Source organism: Xylocopa sonorina, unplaced genomic scaffold (genome assembly GCF_050948175.1).
Source record: "Xylocopa sonorina isolate GNS202 unplaced genomic scaffold, iyXylSono1_principal scaffold0309, whole genome shotgun sequence".
In the NCBI taxonomy this organism is placed as follows: domain Eukaryota; kingdom Metazoa; phylum Arthropoda; class Insecta; order Hymenoptera; family Apidae; genus Xylocopa; species Xylocopa sonorina.
In genome coordinates this window covers 147869-168992 of record NW_027490380.1, presented here as the reverse complement: position 1 = coordinate 168992, position 21124 = coordinate 147869, and positions in this window count along the sequence as shown.

Genomic DNA, 21124 nt, shown 5'->3' with positions numbered 1-21124 from the left:
AATACAGTAAAAGTATAAACTTACGGTTTCATTACTTCTGTCTCAAAATTACTAGCAGCAGAATGACAAGTTGCAAGATTATTTTAGAGGTTTTTGTATTCCTGAAAACAATTTAGGTAAAATTTATAAATTTACTAATTAAAAATACAAAAATTCATTATTCTATTAGTATATATTACCTATTCTCTTCTTCAACTTTTACAGCCTTTTCTGCATATGTATTACTACAACAAAAGAGATATATATTATAGAACTATAAAATTGTATATAAAATTATAACAAAAAAATATGAAATACAATTTCACATATCTAGATAGTTCTTCTTTTTCTGTAGCTACATTTTGTTTTGTAATTACATTTGTATTATTTCTGAAAAGAATTCATTTATTAAATTAAATTGTGTCAAAAAGATTTAATCATTAAATGAAATTATGTCAAATTAGCAATTATTATTAAACTTACTGTTGTTTAATATCACGTCTCAATAATAGTGTTGGAACAGCATCTGGATGAAGGCTAGCTCTAACTTTATTAATTCTGAATAATTTTTCCTCCAAATGTAAATGGCACAGACGAATATTGTTAAATGAATATTGTGAACCTTTATATAATAGATCATATCTTTTACATGCATCTACCCATTTCAACCATCTGTAATATAAAATTGTATTAGTTTTATCAATAACATATTAATTTATATATTACATATATTTATATTATACTACTCAAAAGAAGCATGGCATCAAAAAATCATAAGGCATATTATAAGACATGTTATACCTGTCTTGTTCCTTTGGAAATTTAAAATAATGTCGCTTCACGTTGAATTGTTTTAAGCATCCCAGTATTGCACAATTTGACTTCTTTCTTATGTCCATTTTTTAATTATTAAATTAATGCAGCAACATCTGAAATAAAGCTAAGATCAAAGTGCTTCCAAAGAGAATATATATTATATTAATATTTTAAAATATTTATATAAATTAACAATTCCCTTAAATTATTAATCAAAATACTTCTAGAAATTAACAACTACTTTAAATTGATTCTTTTTCGCTTCCTTTCCTTTTTCTCCTAAAATCTTCGAAATAACTTGAACGTGCTTCAACGCTTTCAAGCAGCTTTCAACAGATATTGAATTCCCTCCAAATTCAGCTTCGGGTTTGGTTAGATATTCAATCGTCTTTTTGTTTGCTAAGAAAGAGAGAGAAAAAAAAACTAAAGAGCAAGTGAGGCAGAAGTTCAGATGGCACTGCGATTCGGTGCCCTGTTTCGCGCATGCGCATTAAATTTTGTAACACATAAAATCGGGTCAGTTGCGCTACTGTATACTGTGCCCTGACCCTGTCTAATTCCCTACCTGATGAACGAATCTAATCTCGCGAGGGAGGGTAAGCGCTCGACGGGGACGGTTGACTGGGAAGGTTACAGCACCGCTCCGCCTTGCCCTGGCGCTCCGACAATGCCAGGGTGAACGGTTTCCAAGTTTGGGGGGGGGGGGAAGTACGGAGGTACGGTCTCCGATTTTTATTTACATCTACGATGGAGTAAGACTACTCCTAGAACCTCTTCAGCCAGAACGATTCCTGGCAGAAGTCGGCGAGCGCGGAGGAGGCCTCTAGCGACGACGCCAAATATGGTGCCGCTTCCGGCCAATTCCACTTAACCGCCGGGACAAAAGAACGCAGAGATTTCCTCTGCGGATCGAAAATCGGACATTCCAGGAGGAAGTGGTCGACCGTGTCCACCGCGCCACCACAGACACATGTCGGGTCATCGACAACGGTGTACGCCGAGAGGCGAGCCATAAAATTGCCGTGCCCCGACAATACCTGCGTGGTGTTATGATTCGGCTTCAGCCAGCCGGCGGCCAACCTCTCCCGGACGTCTTTAAAGAAGACGAACGTTGTGCGGCCCTTGTGGGAATTCGTGCACGAAGTTTGCCACATGTTCGTCGCCTATTCCATTACTCTTTTGACACCGTCATCCAGTCCGCTTTGAATGACGGTGTCCCCGATCTTGGCGTTTTTCCCTCTACGAAGATTGTAGAGGGCCCTATGCTGCTGGACGACGATGTCGATGGGGGCCACGCCGGCCACCACGCACGCACCCTCCCACGATATCCGGCGATACGCGCCGGTAACCGCGATCAGAGCGCGACGCTGCGCGGACCTTAGCACCCTCAACTCCCTCTCCGTATACAAGTCGGCCCATCCCGCGGAAGCATATGCCACCATGGGGATGAAAATCCTTGTAAATGCCGGAGAGCGAACCGAAGCGGAGCCCCCACGAACACCTCGCCAGCCTACTCATTTTCGCGAATTGCGACCCGACCTTGTCGCTTAGGTATTTACAGTGGGTTCTTACGCCCATTCCTGCATCTAAGTATACGTCAAGATATCGTACCGCGGGTTTAAATTTGATATTTTTATCGCCTATGAGATCGTCCGCGTAGGCGACAAATCTATTCTCAACTGTGGTCTCGAGTGACCGCAGGAGATCGTCGAACATAAGGTTCCAGCAAGCAGGGCCGAGTACGGAGCCTTGTGAGCATCCTCTCGTCGCCTGCTTCGAAATCTATGGCGATGCTGACCCGTCGGCCGTCGAAGTAATTTGTCATCACCCCGAAAACGTTCCGAGGGCAGTCGCGTTTCTTTAGAGATTCTAAGACTGGTGGCCACCAGACGTTGTCGAAAGCTCCAGAGATGTCGAAGAGCAACGCCACGACATGTCGATGCTCAGAGGCATCGATCATGCGGCGCAGCTCCACGACCGCGTCCTCCGTCGACTTCCCGGGCATGAACCCGTACTGCCGATCGGAGATCTCCCCGGGAGCCAACGACGTCTGGTATAAACGCTTCTTGAGAAGCTTTTCGAAAAGTTTCCCTATAACCGGGAGGAGGCAAATCGGGCGGTAGGATTTTGTATCCTTCTCGTCCTTCCCTTCACCCTTCAGGAGAACTCGAAGGGAGCCCTCTTTCCAGGAGGAGGGAAAGACGCCCCATCGAAGGCATCCGTTGAGAAGTCGTGTAATTTCACCGGGGATGACTCTAACAGTGGCCTTCAGCACGTCGACCTCGATGTGGTCGGGTCCTGGTGCCTTTTTATTACTGAATGTCCTAACTGTACTCGCGACTTCCGCTTCCGCGAAGGGAGCAGCGTCGGGAGTGTCGATGCGTGCACCCTTCCTAATTTCACGCTGCGTCGGTGTGTCTTCTCCTTCCCGGTCGTCTGGAATGTGGGCCCTCAGGAGCAAGCTGGCGGTTTCGCGGGTATCATATGTTGTTTCGCTACCACGCCGGAGGGTACTGAGTACTCTCTCGACTCGGAGTTTGTTCGCCTGGAGTTTATATACGAGACTCCAGGGCCCCGAGTTCCCGTTCGACGTTACAAATCGCTGCCAGCTTTCGAGTTTCGTCCGCTTCACCTTCCTACTATATTCTCGCAAAGAAGTGCGATACTTTCGTAGTTTTTCATGGCGAACGGTTTCGTTTCTTTCCTCCTGATGGGCGCGACGTAGACGGTACACGGACTTCTTTAATTTCGTAAGTTCGCGGGTCCACCACGGGTTGGACTTTCTAAAAATTCTTTTCCGTGGCATTGACGCGGCACAGGCATCGGAGATGACTTCTGTGAGCGTTTCTGTCATCCTTTCGACTTCTGCCATAGATTCGAGCTTTAAGGTTTCGAGCCCCGATCTAGATTGATCGACCAGGCGTTCGGAGAAGAGCTCCCAATCGGCCCGATGAGTGTCGAACCGAGTGCTCGCTTCGCCCCGTTCCGCCGCTTCGGCTCTCGGTACTCTTAAGCCGCGATATCTATGGCGTTATGATCGCTGTTTACCCAGCCACTCGTGACCCTCCAGCCCCGAACAAAGGGGAGCACGGATGGCGACGCCAGGGTAACGTCGATAAAAGACGAACCCCTGGTCGACCAGTAAGTAGGCGGCTGTTCAACATCGTTCACAACTTCCATGCCGAACGTTCGAATGAGCTCCTCGAATTGAGCTCCTCTATCGTCTGTGCTCTGCGGCCCCCAGAGTGACGACCGAGCGTTGGCATCTAGCGAAACTAAAAGCCTCTTCCCCCCTCAGGGAACGAAACACCACTTCGAGGTGCCTGAGGTGCCCCTCGATATCGTCGCTAAACTGGAAGTAGCATAACACGACGTATACCGAGAAGCCAGGCGCCAGCACCTCCGCGCAAACACAGTGCGGGGTGCTAAGCTGCGAGACGAAAACCATTTCGAATCGAGGGTTGCAAACGGCGACCGCCCCCCACGGGTATTATGAGCCGACGGCCGCCACCTTCCTTCCGATTCCTAAACTGCTCACGGTGTGGCTCGAGCCCAGCGTTCTAACGTATGGTTCCTGCAATAGCAAGACGTCTAAACGCTTCTGGGCTACGAGCTGACGCACCTCTCCTGATACTGTTACTGAATTCTGCATATTCAGCTGTAGGATTCTAATTCCGTGGACGGAATTACGGACGCGGACGTCTGCGTCGACGTCGGTACGGTCGCGTTCGCAATCGCGGTTGCGATGGGGTTGGATTGGGTCGCGGTCGCGGGGGGTATCGCTGGGCTAATATTCGCGTTTATTTCTTCGATTTTGCGGTTTTCTACTTTGGACTCAGCCGGAGATTCCGAATCCGACCTGAGTCAGCACACCCGGTCGCGGCATGGCGATGAGGCCTGAGGGTGGCGGTCATCGAGCGCGTTACCGGGCGGCTATGCTGCTCGACAATGGGGCCAACACCAGGGGACGAGGTCACGGACCGAAGATTTTTCGCCCGCCTTAACCTATTCATCGCCACGCTGACCTCACCTAGTCCTGCCCTCATCCGGAGATCCGAACGGAGGGCTATTTTACCTCCGGAATATTTAGAACCGGATGTGGCCATCATGATTTTTCGAGAAAAGGGGGGTTAACGCTTCGTACTTCGAGTAAAGGTGGGGTCGTCGATTCCCATCGGCGCGCACCGGCGCTGCCCTGCCCGGGCCGCGGTCTCCGGTTTTCCGATTTTCCGATTTTCCAGTTAATAGGCAAGGGAGACGCACGCTAGAGCCGCTTCTGTTTTATGTTCCTGTTTGTGTGTGTGAGGTATATCTTTTCTGCAGCGAACGCTGCCGAGGATATACGTGTGTAGTATTTTAGTGTGTTGTAGATCGTCCGCCGACGATTTTCGAGTCCCAACATCGAACTAGGGTATCGCTGGTCTACCTGCGGCACTTGCGATGACTAGCTTCGAGCTATTCACCTGTATGTTTACGTTTTACTTAAGTTTTTTTACTTAAGTCTTTTTTGGGATTCGTATATTTTTATTTCGAGTCCGCGGTCCTGTTTGACAGAATCCACGCAAGAGCCTCGTCGGTGGCCGCGGTCTGGCAATTTTTGGACACTTGCGCGAGCCTCCTCTGGAAGTTGCAGGCTAGCACATAACAGGACTCACGCCAGGGCTCCCCAGAGGAGATCGCGGTCCTGTTCCTGTAAGGTTTTGGACTCGCGCAAATCTCGTTATCTCCGGAGAGCCGCGGTCCGGGCATGCACACACCTGCGCTTCCGCAGGAAGCCGTGGTCCAGCTCATGCTTAGACTCTCGCAAGAGACACCGGTGGAGGCCGCGGTTCTGTTTGAATCAGGACACTCGCAGGGGCCTCGTTACATGGATGTTTGTGTTCGTGTGTAAGTGTATGTGTTTTGTGTACCTCGTTCCTACTGTGTGCGCAGCAGAGGGTACACGTGGTTGATTCCTCGTTCCGATGGTATTTTGGGACGAGTTATCGAGAGTCTTAACGAAAGTGGGCCGTCCGTGGACGGAATTCGGAGTCTCGAATTCGAAATTGGGTATCCGCTGGTCGTCCGTCAAACATTGAAAAATATCTATGGAAAATACTTAAAAATATTCGGCCGGTCGATTGGGGCCCTTGCGACGGTCAACTGCGTGGTTAACCGCCTGTAGGATACGTATTACGGCCGCTTGGCTCGTTCGAGATCCCTTTATTTCGGATACCTCAGCCAAATACGAGCCAGGTCATATGTGCACGTTTACCTTGGGAAGCGAGTAGGCAGGTCGGCGAGAGATCGCCGGTAGTTTCCCGACATCTAATTTCGAGCCGAGACCTCGCGTGGCAGGTGTTATTTCCAGTAGCGATTTAGCCGTCGAGAATATTTACTTGCAAGATATTTACTTGGATAATATTTGTATGTTGGAGAATATTACCTTCGAAAATATTTGCTTCGGGACCGTCCACTACCGGTCCCTTTTTTCGCAGGTCTTAGAAATGGCCGCAGATACCTGGGTTCTCCCCAAGTGCCAGCGGCATGTTGCCTTCCAGAAAGTCTTTGGATAAGAATTAAATAATTTTATTCTAGACTTTCGACCTCTAATTTCTATCTATTTTTAGATTCTCAATTTTCGAACTTCGATCCTTCGATTTTTCGATGTTTATCCGTATCGCTCGAGGTCCCACTAGCCGCCCGGGTTTTGGATGCCGGGGATATTTTATCAGGGCACGAAGTGCCCACTACTACAGAAATTTTCACCACTACCCACCAGTCGGGAGTCCCATGCGCCGACCTGGCCGATCGCTTCCCAGCTCGGAACGTGGGGTCGCCGCTCCCAGCGGCATGCACAGTCACCGCTCCGTACTAATCTGGGTCTCCGGCTGTTAAACCGGGGCTCGACCAGCACGTGCGTGCGGTTCCAGGGCGAAAGTATTGTAGATCTATCTTTCGCCAATGCCCTGGCCGCGCGCCGTGTGTCGGGGTGGAGAGTCGACGACGTGGAGACTCTCTGATCACGCGTACATACGCATAGAGGTCTGCACGCCTCCACCGACCCGCCCATCAGCCCACCACCAGAGGAGGTGGGTCCTGAGGGGCATGGATGAGGATGCCTTGATGGCGGCCGTTCTCGCAGTGGCCTGGCCGGGCGTTCCGGCAGGGCCAGTGGATGTGAACGGGGAGGCGGATTGTTTTGCGGACATCATGTCATCTGTTTGCGACGTGGCGATGCCACGTGTCCGCGCCAATCCGCCCCGCCGCCCGGCGTACTGGTGGAGCGACGCAATACAGCGTCTCCGCACTGATTGCGGGATCGCTCGCCGCCAGTACACTCGGGCGAGGCGTCGACGCACAACCGACACGGCGAGAACGGCACAGCTGTATGCTGATTATCATACAACAGCTGCAGCTGGCCATCAGGAGTGCCAACGCTAAGGGCCTGGGACGGACTCCTCTCGAAACTCCGTGAAGATCCGTGGGAGCGCCCGTATAAACTTATCATGGACAAATTACGTCCATGGGCGCCTCCACTCACGGAGACGATGGACCCTCCGCTCCTGGAGCGGGTGGTCGGCACCCTGTTCCCTTCTGGGGAGGTGTCGGCCCCCGCTCATACCAGGATTTATTGTCTGCCCTACACCAGGACGGTGATCAGGCGTGCTTCCTCACCCAGACGGGTATACGCGACGGAATCGAGCCTCTACCTCCCAGGGTACTCCTACCTCACTGAAACGGGCGATGGAAAAATCCAGATGTGCCGCGGCGCCTTTTCCAGCGGCGAGTCCTTCAGCTACTCCGTCGGAGAGGACGAATCCTAACCGCCGGAGCACCCACGGGGAACCTCGGGGAGGCGAACTCGCTATGTGTACGCGAACACGCTCACTCTGACCCTTTTTGAATTATTAAGCATCAGTTTGGCCAAATTTATAGATGCTCCAGACTGCCTGCTCAGTCTATTCAATTTTGCTCTACGAAAAGGATTGGGACTATTTTGGGCAATCGTTGATGCACCAAACCTCCGAGTCTTAAATTAATTCGATTGGATATGGTAGCCCCAGAGTCCCGTTAGCCACCGGGCAAGCCCGGCGCCCAGGTTCCACCGCGAGGAGGTGGGGATGGGTACATCCTGGACACCCAGGTTCTGGAACCCCCCCCCCCCCCCCCCCCCCCCCGCTCATACCACCGACCATAACCTTAATGGTCACAGGAGCTGGAGGTGTCCGGGGAGGAGCTGGCCTATGCCGTCAGACGCATGGGGGAGCGTAACACCGCCACCGGCCCTGACGGCATACCTGGCCGCGCCTGGGTCATGGCACTCAGCGTCCTTGGTCCCCGACTGTGCAGGCTCTTTAATGCCTGCCTCCAGACGGGGACGATTCCACTTCGGTGGAAGTGTGGACGGATGATTCTCCTCAAGAAGGACAACAGGCCCGCGGAGTCGCCCTCCGCCTACAGGCCCATCGTGTTGCTGGACGAGGTGGGTAAACTCTTTGAGCGTATCGTTCAGCGTCGCCTAGTCCAGCACCTGTCTCGTGTAGGACCCGACCTGGCCCGAGTGCCAGTTCGGCTTCCGGGAGGGACGGTCGACCATAGACGCGATCTCGCGCGTCAAGTCCCTTTTAGACTCGGCCACGTCTGGGGGGGGGGGGGATTGCTCTTGCAATATCCTTGGATATACAAAATGCAATTAATTCCCCCTCCTGGGCGGCCATCCGCGGGGCCCTCGAACGTCACGAGGTGCCCCTCTACCTGCGAATGTTGGTTGGTGATTACCTCCGGGACAGGGCCATCGTTTATGGTGGCCGCGGTGGGTTTGTTAGGCATGAGATAAGCCGTGAAGTACCCCTTGGGCTCACTTCTGTGGAACCTAGGGCATGACGCGGCTCTGCGGGTCTCCCTGCCGGCTGGCGTATATCTCACATGTTACGCCGACGACACAACGGTGTTAGCCACCTGCAGGGACTTGGGGAGGACCATCCGTCGAGCGGTGGTCGCTGTTGCGGCCATCGCCTCGCGGATTCGGGGCATGGGGTTGGAGTTGTCCTCTCAGAAGACGGAAATAGTTTGTTTCCGTCCTCGCAGGAGGGGCACTTCAGCTCCATGTCTGGTGAGGATCGGGTCGTCCGACGTCCAGGTGGCCCAGGATATTAAATATCTTGGTGTCTACCTGGACGGCTCCTGGAGTTTCGTCCTACACATCGCTCGTCTGGCCGTCAGGTTAGGCAAACTCATGACTCATTTGAGTCGCATCATGCCCAACCTTGGTGGTGCAGACGAGCGGGTGCGCCGCCCCTACTGTGGTGTAGTGAGGAGTGTGGCACTGTAGGATGCCCCCGTTTGGGCCGACGCATTGTCAGCGAGCCGGAGGAGCCTGATGCTCTTCCGACGGGAATGGCGACGCGCAGCCATAGGCGTTATAAGGGGGTACATCGCTCATTCCTTGGATGGGGGAGTATGTTTCGTCGATCATACTCCCCTCCGGAAAGTGGGTCCTCCAAGTCACCATGGTCGACCCCGGCGGGGGGGGGGGGGGGGGGTGCGAATGTGTTCGTCCAGAGTTTCCGGTCCCCTTTCAGCAGCGCCGAGGATGGTCACCGTGGGGTTTTAGCCGGTAAGAATCCGACATACCTCTGGAGTTCCCCAGCTCCGGGGGATCCATGAGGATTTCCCCACGTTAAAAAAAAAGTTTTAGGAGAGACAGTTGTAACTTAATCGCGCGGCGAACACACATTTAAAGTCCTATTAACGTTGAATTTTTATGCACGGAAATTATGTAGACCTATTAAACATTGACGAATAAACATATTTTCAAGATATAACAAAATTTAATCGATCGGAACATAGAAAAAAAGCAGTTGCAAAATTCGAAAAAACGAAAGAAAAGAAATATCGAAAATCTAACATGTAGGATCGATTACTACTATCCAATTAAGCAATATTATTTAAAAAAAACCATTTGTTTATAAATAAAAATTATCGACAAATCGCAAAAAACTTCCGGAAGTGTCGTTTCCAAACGGTTAAAAATAATTCGATTAAACAATGCTACGGTAAGTACAATCAATAGGTTTTATTAAGGTTTTTCAAAAAAAATTTACAGGTCAACGGTTTAATTAACGAGAAAATAGCCAAAGAACGCGATTGAATTTTTTCGTCGCGTAAATTTTCAAAGTCCCACGGTCGATCCGTACCTCTAGGTGGGAATATTAACTCCCTTTCGGAACTTTTTCAAGGTACCGCGGACGATTTCTAACTCTCGCTCGACATTTTTTTTCAAACTATCGTCAATGTACGATTATTTTTTATCAAACTAACCTCAATACACAAACTTTAACTCTCGGTAGGAATTTTTTTTCCAAACTATCGTCAATATACGAACTTTAACTCTCGGTAGGAATTTTTTCAAATTAACTCCCGTTCCGACATTTGTATTTTGTTGTCAATCTCGGGCGCAATTCTTTACTAGCTAAACCTAAACCCGTATCGTCGGGTACTTGATTGTGAATAATGCGACTTGGACGCACGTTCTACTATCCGGTGTAGGTATTGGCTATTAAAGAACGCGGCCGCCAATGTTTGAACACGTTCTTCAGTTCTCCTTATTAAGGGCGTTTATTCCGTTCACGCCTTCGGCCGTCTATTTGGAAGGTGCCAGCAGCGTTTGCTTTGCTTCGAGTCATATAAAAAGCCGCCGATACTCAACGTTGATATTACGTCATCAAACTTAGGGGTCACCGGCGATCTAGGAACGCAGTTCCGTAGCAAGGAAGTGTGGGATTTACATTTATTTAAAATGTTGACGAGATATATATATATATATATATATATATATATATATATATATATATATATATATATATATATATATATATATATATATATATATATAACGCGTTGCATTGATACTACACCTTATCATGAGACATAGAAATGAGATGCGATATCGCGTTTTATGAAGAATTAGAACTCCATTTCTTCGATACGTAGACATCCAGAAACGCTATACCGTAGCAAGGAAGTGTGGCATTTACATTCTTTTGAACTGAAGACGAGATATACATAACGCATTGCATTGAATATTACATCTTATCATGGGACATATAAATGAGATGCGATGTCGCGTTTTATAAAGGGTTAGAAATTCCATTACTTGGATACGTAGACACCTAGATACGCTATTTCGTAGCAGGGAATTGTTGCATTTACATTCTTCTGAAGTATCGATGAGATATACATAACGCGCTGCATTGAATATTACATCTTATCACGAAGCATGGAATTGAGATGCGACATCGCGTCGAATGTTGTATTAGAACCCTATTGCTTCGACACGTAGACATCTACAAATACTATCCATTTGCAAGGGTGTGTAGAGTTCACATTCGTTGGAAGTGTAGAATAGATAAACGTAACGCGTTGCGTTGAATGTTACATCTTACATTAAACATTGATTTAAAATCGCAACATCGCGATGAATGCAGTTTCTTTCGATTTAAAGTAAAACGTTGAGATTTGTTTATAATCTAATGGAATTTAATTACCTTTTGATTCAAATTCACAATGATAATCTTCCATAGTTCAACAGTTTTGTGAGCTGTCCTCAGGAATCCACAGCTCAGTACTTGTAAAATGGACGACAAACGAACAGCCTAACCAAACGTAATCAAACCGATTTTTCAACACTAATATTATCATGTTTAACTTATCCTGCAAAATATTAAAATGTCATTCGAATAGTGCTTATCCATTTCCTTCCACCACTGTTTACAATACGTATGTTTCATTTACTATGAAAACCGTAGGTATTATCGCCTTTCTTTACTTTTTGTAACCTTCAATGGCTTTATGTGAGAGATCGTTGAACTCGTTTTAAAATGCTCTATCGTATTACGGAAGAATGAACATACCAATTCATTTAAGAAATGAAGGTGACCTTCAAATGTCCAACATACCTCCACTTACCAAAAAACTATTTTCATCAACGGATGGGCCCTTTGTATTGTGCAACTTTATATCAGCAAATCATTTATATCTGTCCAATCCTGTATATTGTTATGGATATGTCCAGCAAGGCAACGATGAACGAAGATAAATTCAATATTACGTTGATTATTATACTATTTATAATTTATTTGTTTTTCTGGAATTTAGCCAAAAAACAGTGTTCACGATGTCGGTAAATGAATGTATTTTCCTTAGAATTCCAAGAGCTGACAATTTCAAAAATGGAATATTTCTTTACTCCGCTAACCAAGTCATTGCAAACGTTAAGTAAAGTGCGTGTCTTCCAAACAGACAGATGTAAATTACGATGCAACGTTTCTGAGAAATGGTACGTGTCACTCTTTTTTAATTCCCGTTCTTTTAATCAGAGGAAATTTAATTAAAATATCCGCAAAATTTAAGGATAAAAAAGTTATTATAATCTTACGCAACATATATGATGGTGATAAAGGATAAGTATACGGAACTGAAAGTGGAAAGTAACGAGCAGAAACACAAACTGATAGAACTGCAAAGTAGATTCATACATCCCTTTTGATTTGAATATAATCACATAGCTACTTAATTGAGAATTTGTATGTACATAATTATATATGACTTCATAAAAACAATATCATATACTTTTATAATCAATCCGATATAAGAATATAAGACGAAGAACTATCCATTCGTATCAAGAGTAAAAACAGTGATTAGTATGCAAGGTTCGTTGTAAAATACAATGAAGCAGTTAATATATCAAATGACAGCACGTAGTACATTACTGACAGTATAATGATATGAATAGCAAAAAAACATATTTATTTGTTAGATGTTTATAAATTCAAATTTAAAAGTCCAAGTCACATTTAATATATTATTGTTTAACAAGGTAATTTAATGTTGTTTCAAATAGGCGTGGAGAACTAGATGGTACTTTTGTCAATGTAATTTTATTTCTGCTGGATACAGTAAAAACATATTTGCAACCTAAGCAAGGTTTCATTAGATCTGGTGGATTTTCCAAATTTTAGAAAGGGATGATGGTAGTAGTATTTGGTCCAGGTGATAAGCGCCTGGTGATAAACATATACAACAAGCAAAGCGACGTAAACGGATTTAAAATGTTCAAGATTATATAAATTAAACTATTATACTTTTATAATCTATGTAGCGTTTCTGTTCTTTGTAATTTACAAAGAGTCTTAAGAATGTAACGTAATGTAAAGAAGTTTGGAAACAAAGAAAGCAGGCCTTAGTCTGAGATAAAGAAACCTTGGATCTGTTAAGTTTTTGTGGTTACCGCCGTGTTGTGTTAAAGGATATGTCATTCAGTTTTAGTTTTCTAAACGAGAACAATTTAAATAAATCTGGAGTTGACACATTAGAAGAAAAATTATTCCAGTGAAAAATGCTGTATGCAGTACAGTAGTAGTTTCACATCCCCTTGATATTCTGCAGAAATTCTTATGCATTTTACTCTATTTACTAGAATCGAAACTATGAAACCTATTAGGTGGTACTTCTAAAGATACTGTGTATGTATTGGAGGATGCGTACAAAAAGAAAGGACTTGGATAATTACATGGATTACATGGATAAATTGTAGAATTCCATTTGTAATTGATAATTAGATTATAAACACTTATATGCTTTTATCAGAAATGTAAATACGTCAAAATTGCAGCACATAGGTGTGTAAATATAACTTTGCGATCTCACTTCATTTTGGCAGTTATACTTATATATAAGCATCCATCCAGGCATAAAGCTTAATAATCTTTCAACTATAAAATAATTATGAGACATTAGACTTTTTGCTGGTGTTGGTCTATTTATCGGAACTTGCGAAGCAGCTAGAACTATAATAACAAAGTACTTTATATATTTGCTCATTGTTTCCAAAGAAAATATTAAATATGAATAATTATGTTCATTCTATTATAAATGTATGAGTAAAGTTCAATCTACATAAATAAATATTTTCAAACGTAATTTATTTAATTTTTATCATTTAGCATTACAAAGTATATTACAAAATATAGTACAGTATATATATAAAAATATATTTTACTTTAGTTTTTTTAATATTTTAAATATTTTATATTATCATATTAAACTTTTAGAAAAAGTAACAACATTTTTATAAGTAGGAATAATTTTCCCTTAATCAGTTAAGTATGTCGATTTTTTTAAGAAAACGATGTTTAATTTTTCAAAGTAAGTTTCGATTTTAAATTGACCATTCATTTCTTTAATTTCATTGCGTTTCGTAGATGACTGCTAATTTTCAACTTTCCTACTACGGCTTGGCGATGCAAGTTTTAATTCTCCGAAACATATATAATATTATGTTATTAGTAAAATTATTTTGCATTTTTATTAATTTGAACATAGAAAATATATTTTTTTTATGAGAGAGCATTGCGAGAAAATTTTGAGAATCCATTTTTAATGTTGTACCTAGTGGTTGACTAGGTTTTCCTCTCCTTGCCGCACCTTTTTACTATTGTTAAGATCCAAAAATCGTGTAGCAGCTTCGTCACCATTAATATTTACGAAATTTATATATTGCAAATTTTTGCAAAAGTGATGGTAATTAACTCCGAGTAACTAACGAGTTATGGTTGCTCGAGCAATTAATCAGACTGATCTATGATGTGCTGTAATGTAAAAGGTCTAATAAATTTTTTTTTAACATAATGAACAATATAGTATTTGAGATTACAGTCTTGTTAACGAACTCCCAGTTTAAATTAGTTTGGATAACAATTATTATTTGCATGATCTTTTCCTCCGATCTATCTGTGTAATTTGTTCGTTCTTTTCAATTGTCATATATAATTACCCAAATCTATATGTTCCAAATTCTCCTCTAGGAAGGAATCAGGCAACAATTTATCTTATCACTAATATTTTTATTCTGCAAACTAAATTGATTTGTTTACTAAAATATAAATTATACATTCATTTATTAATTGTAAACCTTCAGTTAATTATTCACACCTGAATCATATGCATAATGGGTAAAATCAGACATTCCTTCAGTTTTTTAATATTGCCTCATCGATTAAAAACTGATTAGTAACAGATTTACTGTCTTTGCAAAATAAAAGCGTACATTGCATCACCCATTATTTCCAGCTTCCCACTATAATTTTGTGATTCTGAACCAACAAACATCTCTATCGCAGCCATATGTATACCTGAAACATATATATATAATTTCATTGTTAAGAAAAATAATTCTCTCAATTTGAGGTTGCCTTACGCACGCGTTGTTTCAGGTATACATATGGCTGCGATAGAGATTTTAGTTGGTTGTGAATCACAAAATTAGAGTGGGAAGCAGGAAATAATAGATGACGCAGTGCACGTTTTTATTTTGCAAAGACAGTAAATCTGTTACTAATCAGTTTTTAATCGATGAGGCAATATTAAAAAACTGAAGGAATGTCTGATTTTACCCATTATGCATATGATTCAGGTGTGAATAATTAACTGAAGGTTTACAATTAATAAATGAATGTATAATTTATATTTTAGTAAACAAATCAATTTAGTTTGCAGAATAAAAATATTAGTGATAAGATAAATTGATGTCTGATTCCTCCCTTGAGGAGAATTTGGAATAAATAGATTTGGACAATTATATATGACAATTGAAAGGAACGAACAAATTGCACAGATAAGTAAGAGGAAATGATCATACAAATATTAATTGTCATCCAAACTAATTTAAACAGCGAGTTTGTTAACAAAACTGTAAGCTGGAGTACTATATTGTTCATTATGTTAAAAAAAAAATTGATTAGTCCTCGTACATTACAGCACATTATAGATCAGTCTGATTAATTGCCCAAGCATCCATAATTCAAGACTTAATTAACATCACTTTTGCAAAAATTTACAATATGTAAGTTTCGAAAATTTTAAAGGGGTCAGAGCTGGTTCACGCTTTTTGGATCTTAACAATGGTAAAATGGTGTGGCAAGGAGAGGAGAACGAGGTACAACATTACCAATGGATTCTCAAAACTTTCTCGCAATGCTTTCTCATAAAAAAATATATTTTCTATGTTCAAATTAATTAAAAATGCAAAATAATTATACTAATAACATAATATTATATATGTTTCGGAGAATTAAAACTTGCATCGACAATGGGAAAGTTGAAAATTAGCGGTGATCTACGAAAAACAATGAAATTAGAGAAATTAATGTGCAATTTAAAGTCGAAACTTACTGTGAAAAATTAAATATCGTCTTCTTAAAAGGAACCAACGTATTAACTAATTAAGGAAAAATTATTCCTAATCATAAAAATTTTGTTACTTTTTTAAAAAGTTTAATATGATATAAAATAATTAAAATATTAAAAAAACTGAAGTAAAATGTATTTTTATATATTTTTGTAATATATTTTCTAACGCTAAATAATAAAAATTAAATAAAATACGTTTGAAAATATTTATTTATGGAGATTGAACTTTACTCATACATTCATAATAAAATGAACATAGTTATTCATATTTAGTATTTTCTTTGGAAACAATGAGCAAAGGTATAAAGTAATTTGTTATTATAGTTCTAACTGCTTCACAAGTTCGGAAAATGATAAAATAGACCAACGCCAGCAAAAAGTCTAATGTTTCATAATTATTTTATAGTTGAAAGATTATCAAGCTTTATGCCTGGATGGATGCTTATATATGTATTAAAAGCTGCCAAAATGAAATGAGATCGCAAAGTGATATTTACACACCTGTGTGCTGCAATTTTGACGTATTTAAATTTCTGATAAAAGCATATAAATGTTCATAATGTAATTATCAATTACAAATGGAATTCCACAATTTTTTTATGTAATAGTCCTTTCTTTTTGTACGCATCCACCAATACATACATAGTATCTTTAGAAGTACCACCAAATAGGTTTCATAGTTTGGATTCTAGAAAATAGAGTAAAATGGCAGAAGAATTTCTGCAGAATATCAAGGGGATGTGAAGCTACTATTGCACTGCATACAGCATTGTTCACTGGAATATTTTTTCTTCTAATATGTCACCTCCAGATTTATTTGAATTGTACTCGTTTCGAAAACTAAAACTGAATGGCATATCCCTTAACACAACACGCCGATAACCACGATACCCAACAGATTCAAGGTTCCTTTATCTGAGGTTAAGGACTGCTTTCTTTGTTTCCAAACTTCTTTACATTGTGTTACCTTCTTACGACTCTTTGTAAGTTACAAAGAACAGACACGCTACATGGATTATAAAAGTGTAATATTTTAATTCATATAATCGTGAACACTTCAAATCAGTTTACGTTGCTTTATCTGTTGTATATGTTTATCACCTGGCGCTGAGCCAGCTACTACTGCCATCATCCCTTTTTAAAATTTGGAAAATTCACCAGATCTAATGCTTAGATCTAAAACCTTGCTTAGATTGCAAATGTGTTTTCCACACGATTCACAGTAATAATTTCTTGCTACTGAATAGCGTTCCTAGATCTCTTCGTATCCAAGCAATAGAGTTCTAATGCTTCATTAAACGCGATATCGCATTTCATATCAACAGATCGAAGTATGTTAATAGATTTTAATGCTATATACATCCCATTATGCTTATCTGCACCTACACTTCAATAGAATGCCGCTTCAAAATTTCCATGCAAGGGGACAGCAATTTTGGGTTCCAACGTGTCGAAGCAGTATACTTCTAATACTTCACTCATTACGATGCCCCATTTCATTTCAGTGTTTAAGGTGAGATGTGATATTCAATGCAACGCTTTACTTTTCTCTGCTTCTGCACTTCAAACGAATGTGAATACAACACTTCCTTGCGAAGAGATAGCCTGACTAGATACCTTCATTTCTATGTCTCATGATAAGATGTAATACTCAATGCAACGCGTTATGTATATCTCGTCAGCACTTCAAAGGAATGTAAATCCAACACTTCCTTGCTATGGAGCAGCGTTTCTAGATGTATACAGACCGTAGCAATGGAGTTCCAGTGATTCATAAAACGCGATTTCGCATCTCATTTCTATGTTTCATGATAAAATGTAATATTCAATGCAAAGCGTTATGTTTATCTGGTTCTACACATCAGCAGAATGTAAATTCTGCACTTCTTTGCCAGGTAATTGCGTTTCTAGGTGTGCACGTGTCGAAGCACTTGATTTCTCATGCTTCATGCCTCGCGATAACGCATTGCATTTAAACTATTCAAAGTAAGTAAGTAGCTTGTAAAGCTCTATGCATTGCATTATGCTTATCTGATTCTACCCTTCAAAAGAATGTGAATCCTGCACTTCATTGCAAAGGTACAGCGCTTCTAGATATCTACGTGTCGAGGCAATAGAGTTATAATACTCCATTTATCGCGATGTGGGATCTCATTTTAATGTTTAATGTAAGATGTAGTATTCAATGCAAGGTGTTACGCTTATCTGCATCTACACTTCACAAGAATGTAAATTCTGCATTTCCATGCAACAGGATGACCCCTCATAGTGTCTGCTTCTCGAAGCAATGGAGTTCTAATGCTCCATTTATTGCGATGGCGCATCTCACTTGAACGTTTCAAACGAAGTAAGGTACAGGCTGCTATGCATAGCAAAATGCTTATCTGTTTCTGCATCAAAATAATGTCAAATATACAGTTGCATGCAACGACATGGCACTTCATACTGTCTGCATGTCAAAACAATGGAATCCTAATGCGCCATGCAATGCGATGACGCTTCTCATTTCAACGTTTCTAAGTAGGTAAGCTGTAGTATTCTATGCATAGCATTATGCTTCTCTGCTTCGGCGTTCTCAAAGATGGTGAATTTTACAGCCCCATGCAACGGAATTGTGCTTTATAGTGTTTGCGTGTCAAAGCAATGGGGCAGCAATTCTCCATGAACTGCATTGACGCATCTCATTTCAACGTATCACAGTCTGTAAAAACGCTGATGAAACGCTGAAACGAGATGTGCCACCGCATAGCATGGAGCATTAGAACTCTACTGCCTTGAGACGTAGGCACTATGAGGCGTCATCCCGTTGCATGATTCTGTAGAATTCATATTCATTTGAATTGTAAAAGCAGATGAGCATAATGCTGTTCTTAGTAGATTACAGCTTACTTACTTTGAAACGTTGGATTTAGATGCGCCATCGCAATGCCGGCAGCATTTGAACACCATTTCTTTGATACGCATATAGTATGAAGGACCATCCGTTAGCACGCAACTGTGTACTTCACATTCTCTTAAGGAGTAGAAGCAGATAAGCATAATGCTATGCATAGGAGATTACAGCTTACTTACTACCAAACTTTGAAACGATATGTGCCATCGCATTGCATGGAGCAGTATAACTCTTCGGCCTTCAAACACGGACACTATGATGCGCCATGTAGTTGAAAAAACTGGAAAATTCAGATTTTTTAGAAGTGTAGAAGCAGATATGCATAATGCATTGCATAGAAGATTAAAGGTAATGGAGCATTTGTAGGGGCGGTAGTATTTAGAATTAGATATAATATATGAATATTGTAAGTATATAAACTGATTAGAAATGTTTATTTAAAACGTCGTAAAATGGTATAAAATTCAATAGGATTTTGGATGTAATGGAGTATTTGGACGGATACTCTATTTTCAGTTAACTAAAATATATTATAAGATTCATTATATGTTCTAACGTAAAATATTACCTTAAAACAATATTAATTGCTACAAAATTAGTTAGAATTTTGGGTGATATAATGTATTTAGTGGAGATATTCTATTCACAAATAGCTGAGATATATTATATGTTTAAATATATATACCAAATTGAAATGTTTATACAAAATATCGTGAAACGATATATAATTAGGTAGGTAGGGTATTAGATATAATGTAGTATTTGGAGGGAACATTTTGTTTACATTTATAGATAGTTCTTGATGTGTTTAAATATATACACTAACCTGAAATATTTACTTATCCCTTTCGCTACGGCAGTCCTTTCCGTGCGAGTAGCGCCCCTTCATTGGCACTTTGGAATTCTCTTGAGTACATACTTTTTTGAGAGTTATGTAACAACTGTTTCGTCATATTATATGAAAAATATAAAAATAAGTATATTTTGAGTATTCAGAAATTTACATATTAAAAAATTTTACTGTTATTATAAATATAAATACAGTTGAGTTAGCGAAATATCAAATTATATGTTAATTCTTAGTAATGCAATTCAGTATGGTAAATTCTAAAGCAAGGTTCCACGCAGAGTCCAACATTACAATATTTACATTCATATCGAGACTCGCGTCTCTTGTTTGTCGTATAGACGATGCATCTTCTGTTTCGGTTTTTTCTTCGTGGTTCATGCAGTGAAGGAAAATGCCGTTTTGTTGGCCGTAATGGATTGTTATTGTGTCTTTGATGATGTTAAGAAGTATTCATATGATAATTTTTCAGTATTGTTTGGATTAAATTCAAGTGAAATTTAGCCATAGATTTCGGTTTTCTTGTGTTATCCTTATAAATACAATATGCATTCCATACTACAAATGAAAAAATATTGACGTTACCATTTTAGAACGAATTGTCGAATTTATAGTGCTTATCACTATGTCGGCTTTGTCGACACAACCCATACAAGTATTGTAGTTAATGACGCATAGGCGTTTTTTAATAATTTTGTTTCCTCCATGCCTAACAACCGTTGCACACTCTGAAGTATGCATAGTGGATAGCATATATATTTCTTTTTTAACCAGCCATTTCACAACTAATAAATTTTTAGTTGGCCGGGAAGATGCTCCTCCTTTTCTCAGTGTATCAGTAATCTTTGGTATTGCTTGTCGCTTTTTTGCTACGGTCCCTCACGCATTTGTATGATTATTATATAGTAAATTAAACAAGGCTGGACTTGAATACCAATTATCTAGGTAAACTGTATGTCACTTTCCTAGATAGGGCGCCATTAGGGCTTCTGCTATCGTTCTCGATTTTCTAATTTTCTTATTTTAGCTGTTGATTATAGTCGATGACCCAGCGTAAACAATAAGTTCTTGTACAAAACCAATTCGACAATCACAAGGAGTACATGATTTTATCCCAAATCTACTTCTTTTCGAAGGAATGTATTGTTCGAATGAAAGCCGCCCTTTATATAGATGTATACTCTCATCGATGCATAATTTTTGGTAATGATAGAATGATTGGCCGAAATTTTTTCGGAGCATATCAACCACGTTCCTTATTTTATATAATTTATCATTGGTATATGTGATATCTTGACTGAAATGTAGCAACGATAACAATTTAAAATAACTGTCTCTATACATAATCTCAGCAG